We start from the raw sequence: 6068 nt of genomic DNA, 5'->3' as shown, positions 1-6068 counted from the left end.
CTTCATACGGATGAAGATGAACTCGACGAGTTCAAGGATGAACTCGGTGAGTCAGTTGATGTCACACCCCCGGACCAGACGGCGGAAACGTCCGGAGGCGGGTGACTTCATTGCGCAGTATCATAACAATTGAATATAAATGAAACCGAGCAATCCAAACATCATACATTGAGATAACAAACTTACATTGTTTACATATTGTATTTGTTCTTCGAGTTACATAAAAGAGACATAAGTAGAAATAAAATCCAAGCTACAGCTAAAAGTCTTGCATCCGCGTCCCTTGTTACTTGCTTATTAGATCCCTGAGAATACAAGTCGTTTTGAAAAGCGTCAACTAAAAAGTTGGTGAGTTCATAAGCATTTTTGTATAAAATCGTTTACACTTGTTTAGAGTCGTTCGTATTGTACTTTCAGAAAATCCGATATTTTCTATGAAATCGTTTGAAGTCTTGCCTTGAAAATCATGGATATATGTGTGCATGTCATTACTTTTGTTCATCTTTATAAGGAGTGATCTTTGAAAAATATTGTAATTTGTGAAAGCGAGTTGTGTCCGAGAATAGTTCTTTTGAATAGTAAGAATCATCCGTTTCCAGAAAAATCTCTTATTTTCAAAAAGGAAATATAGTTGAAAATCTTGTTCCCCTTATTGAGTAAAAATTTAATGTGCGTTCTAGTTTATCGTTATCGAAATCGTAGAAAAATCGTTCTCTCCAGAAAATCCTATATTTTCTGCTATAAAATAATCGTAAGTTCTAGTTTCCAACTATGTATATGTGTGGGCTAATTTATCGTTTTCAAAATCGTTTACAAACGTTTTCCATAGAATCCTACGTTTTTTAATTTGTAAAAATAGCAGTATTACGACTCTATACTCGTTAGGAGAAAGAATCAACATGGCAATTGTGGACGTTCTACGCGATGAAAAAGGACAGTCAACGCAACAAATGCGGACCATCACTTATCATGTATAGCACGGTCAACATAACGTGCCAAAAATTTATTTATGACGTTTTTCCTTACATAAATTTCTAGATGACATAACATATTCTAGTGAGTCGTTATAACCATACTAATCTGACGAAGTGCCTGTTTTGGCGTTTATCAGACGCCCTCGATTTGGAAAAGACATTTGTCACCCTAGATTGGCTTGTCTAGCTGTAGCGAACAGCGAAGGTGCGGGGTGTCAACCCCGTATAGATCTATACACAAATTCCCGCTCTCCCTCCAGGAGACTCTGGCTATAACTCCTTACAGGACTTAGACGTACACTAATATTTTTATATTTAGGTACTTTTGAGATTTGTCTGACTAGAATACTAATAACCTTTTGAGCAATCGTTAGAGATCCATTATTTGTTACATAAATAATTAAATTTGTACTTGTTGAATAAGAATATCGTTCTCGTTCCATATCGTTGATTGTGCTCGTTAACTAGGTGCTCGTGTTCGTTCTTTTCGTTTATTGAAAAATAAGTCATTTTAGTCAAGAGAAGAAGTGTCAAGTTATAATTTATATAAATTTATAACTGCCGGTTATGACACGCATTTTCTGTTTTATGACATATATAACATTACTTAAGTTCTTGGAGGTTTTATGACAGCAGCTTATGACATGCAAATGTTTCTGTCATAAGCTCTATTTATATATTTTCTTGGCGCAAACTTTTATGTTGAATATTTATAAAATACTCCCTGATAGTTTGCAAAATAGTCACAAAGTTTCTATTTTCGAAAATCACTAGAAATGGTGTCCACTTAGTAAGGTTCCTTTTTATAACTTTTATCTTTAGACAAGAAAGTATAGATAAAGGGGTTGAGTTGGACACACTCAATAGTTGGGAGGCTCTTTTGCACAAGGTATCCTCTGTTCTTTATGAAATTGAGTAATCCTATGTTCGTGAGTATATTACTAAAATATTAATTTAATAATATTTCACACACATGCAATCATACGTATATAAGCAATTATTCAAGTATTTAGGCAAGATTTGACTTGTACTCTCCTCCAAAAACATTAAAATATTGAAAAGGTGGGGTATGAAGCTCACCTTGAGTTGGTTGAGGAGCTGTTTGGAGTTATGGAGTGAAGATCTCAAGCTTAAACTTTTGCTGAGATGAGGAACTTCCCTGGGAGGGATGTTTTCCTAAGGATGATCATCACATATTATTATGAATAAAATAATATGGATTCATCTTGAAATATTATAAAATATTAGGTGGGTGGAGGAATTTACCTTACAAATCCAGGGAGAAGTTTAGAATTTTGTTTTCAGCAAGTTCTTGTTCTTGCTTGGAGATGAGTTTTGAGAGGCAATGAGAAAAGTGAGAGAGAAAGTGGAGTCTAAACTCCCTCACTGTCGTTGCTTTGGAGTATAAGGAAAAGGAAATGAATCTTTGATGCATGGGGATCTGGTGGTCCATGCGTGGATATTTGGTGGGTAAAGCATGGAATACCGTGATTTGCATGGGAAATGAGGAATTTCATCAAATCACAAAGTCAATCCTTTTGTCCTTTTCTTGATTTAGGATAAGGTTTTCCTAAATCCTAACTTTTTATTTTATGTAAATATAATTTAAATAATTAAATTTGGCATAAAATAAAGGTTTTAGGGGTCTTAGCTAAGAAAAACACGAGTGTGGGGGGATTCCCGACCTCAAAATACCCCAAAATGAAGAAAATGTCCGGAATAGTCCAAATTCCGGGGCTAAATAGTGAATTCCGGAGCTAAGTGGTAATTTCTGAAGCTATATCTTAAATTCCGGAGTGGAGGGTTTGGTCTGCGAGGGTCCGAAGCTGGGTGGCAAGGAGTTCCGGAGTCGCTGGACAAATTCCGAAACAAACAGTAATTTTCGGAGGGCTGTTCTCGGATTCCGAAGTCAGAAGCGCTCAGTGGTCCGGACCGAGGTGCTTCCGAACCGAAGTGGGGTAAGAACTTCCGGAGCTGCGAACCTATCCAGATGAGAGGCTTCCGAGATGAGCTTCCTCTTGGCTTCCTTAGAAGACCTTCCGGACTAAGAGGTTCCGGACCAGGAGGGTTCCGGACCAAGAGGGTTCCGGCCAAGAGGTTCAGGACTAAGACGAGTCCGGACCAAGAGGGTTCCGGCCAAGAGGTTCAGGACCAAGAGGAGTCCGGACCAAGAGATTCCGGACCAAGAGGTTCCGGACCAAAAGGGTCCTTTTGGGGTTTCCTCTTCCGGTTTTGAGCTGTTTTCGACTAAGGAAGGTATTTAGGGAGATTTGAGAGATATTTGAGATCCGTGGAGAGATTTGGGAGAGATTTCACATACTTTGAGAGATTTAGGAGAGATTTCACATACTTTGAGAGATTTCGCATATGGGAGACATTTGGGAGAGATTCACTATTCTTGGAGAGATTTAGCATACTTAGAGAGATTTGGGAGAGATTCACTATTCTCGAAGAGATTTCGCATACTTAGAGAGATTTGGGAGAGATTCACTATTCTTGGAGAGATTTGGGAGAGATTCACTATTCTTGGAGAGATTTCGCATTCTTGGAGAGATTTGGGAGAGATTCACTATTCTTGGAGAGATTTCATTCTAACGCTTCATGGCTCATTAGGAACTAAAATTGTACACGTAGAAGTGTTAGCACAAGTCTCACAATAGTACTTGCTTACTTGCGGACGGAATTTCCTAGCCAAAAAGGCTAGTTGTGACAGTTGAAGAAGGTCCCGATGTTTTGTTGAAGGCGAATTCGTCAAGCTCTTGCTAGACTCGACGAGTAGGGACGGGGTTGTAGCATTTTGTGAACGTAGGGACTCGATGAGTTGGTGGACCAACTCGGCAAGTCTAGTCAACCAGATGTTGACTTTGACCAAGGTTTTGACCTTGACTTTGCCTTGGACTTGATATGACCCTTGTAGGGGTTATGAGTATGAAATGGTAATGTAGAAAGGATGTTGTGTGGGGATTGAGGAGTCGAGAATAGTTGATTTCCATACCGAGGATAGTGCAGACACTACACGACATTGAGGTGAGTTACCTTCCAGTAGAGGTGGGTCTACGGCCACAATGTCGGCCCACTAGCAGGGAATGTCTTTAGATGATTTTCTTTGTGATAATTGTCTAGGTTTGCTACTACCTGATGTGTTCTATGTGCAAGTATGATATGTTATATGCGATAGTGGTAGTAGGAGGGGAATAGTCCCCCGATTCGGTCATTAGGGCTGAAGGGTAGGTCGGACGCCCCAGATATGTCTGACAACATGATTATGATATGATATTATGTGATAGTGGTAGGGGGCGAAATAGTCCCCAGTGGCCGGTTGGGATAGACCGGAGGGTAGGCTGGCACCCCAGAATGGCCTGACACGGGTAGGTCGGCACCCCAGAACGGCTTGACATGGGTAGGTCAGCACCCCAGAATGGCTTGACATGGGTAGGTCGGGCACCCCAGAATTGCCCGGCAGTATGTATGATTGTATGGTATGTGGTATGATGGTGGAACACACTAAGCTTTGTGCTTACGGTTTTCAGTTTTGGTTTCAGGTACCTCTTCGTCTAAGGGGAAGGATTCGACATTGTAGCAGCGCATCGCACACACATGATTCCGCATTTGAGATTTTTGGGATTGTACTCTGACATTATTACTATTTGACGATATGGTTTTTGAGACATGTAACTATGGTTTATGAATTAATATGATATCAATAATGTTTTCCTCCAACAAATTTTATAAGCAATATAATTAAAACAAAAATTTTTGGTCTCGATTTTTGGGATGTTACAGTCACATGAGAAACAGTATTGTAGGCATCTTCATGATCCCATTCTACGGGAAGGATAATGCTTCCGGTAACATTTACATGGGTGGCAAAAGATTGGCTCAAAGCACTTCTGCCTGGCACGATCACAACATGGGCACAACTACGTGAAGAGTTCATCCAACAATTCATTCCACCATCAAATATTGCCAAATTGAATAAACACATCTCTAACTTCGAACAACAAGGTGGAGAATCTTTGTATGAAGCATGGGAAATGTACAAGGGGTTGCTTAGAAATTGCCCACAACACGACCCCAATGTGCAACAAGAAGTCTCGATCTTCTATGACGAGGTAAACGTGACCACTCGAAAACTCCTTGACTCTCAAGGACCACTAACAAAGAAGGATCTAGAAACAATCAATGAGCTACTTGAGCAGTTTTCCAAACATTCAAGGGAATATCACAACCCTAGAGAAGACAAGACAAGAGGATACAAAGATGGCAATGGAGCTTCTGAAGATTTGGCAGTCGTAATGGAAAAGCTTGAGAGTATGGACTGAAAAATGACAAAGATGGAGCAATCAATTCACGTAATACAAGTGGAATGTGATAGTTGCAATGGGCCGCATTTGACTAAGAATTGTAGGTTCGATGAGAATGGGAATCAGAAAGCTCAAGTCTGTTACTCGAGTGGAGACAAATATTATGAAGTGTAACGTCCCAAAAATAAGACCCACAAATTTCATTTTTAAACTAATAAAACCAGTATCCCAAAAAATCATCATACAAATCCAGATAAAACAAATGTATCAATCATCATATCACATCATAGTAAATCAAGAAAATGTGGAACGATGTGGTGTGTGCTCTGCAGTCATCCTGAGCTCTTCCCTTTGGAACTGGAAGTACCTGAAACATAAACTGAAAACCGTAAGCACAAAGCTTAGTGAGTTCCCCAAAATACCACATACCATACATAATAAACACATAATGGGACCCCCGTCATCGAGCCCCGCTCGGTAAATAGATATGTCAGTAATCGGGCCCCACTCAATATACATATAAAACATATAAACATATAAACACATAACACATGCAATAATCACAAAGATGCATAACGTACAGAATGGTCATCAGGCCCTTCCCGACAAGCATACGAGTACATAACACATGCAAGATTCATGACATCTAGCATCCTAACATAACATAATCGAGGGCCAGCATTGGTGCGTTCGACCCGCTAAACACTGTGAGGAAACTCGCCTCGAACTGCTGAATCACACTGATAAATCTTTGGCTGCTGGTCCGACAAATCCCCGAGCTATCAATACC

General features: G+C 39.8%; 1 non-coding gene across 1 annotated transcript; it reads right to left on the bottom strand.

Moving 5' to 3' along the window:
- Positions 1–4942: 4942 nt before the first annotated feature.
- LOC145141583 (small nucleolar RNA R71) lies at positions 4943–5049 on the bottom strand. Its single transcript, XR_013722776.1, has one exon. It is a non-coding gene; the product is annotated as a small nucleolar RNA R71 (small nucleolar RNA).
- Between the last annotated feature and the right edge of the window lie 1019 nt (positions 5050–6068).

This window comes from Lactuca virosa, chromosome 9 (genome assembly GCF_052849685.1).
Source record: "Lactuca virosa cultivar CGN04683 chromosome 9, Lactuca_virosa_CGN04683_v6, whole genome shotgun sequence".
Lineage (NCBI taxonomy): Eukaryota > Viridiplantae > Streptophyta > Magnoliopsida > Asterales > Asteraceae > Lactuca > Lactuca virosa.
This window is presented reverse-complemented; position numbering and strand designations above follow the sequence as displayed.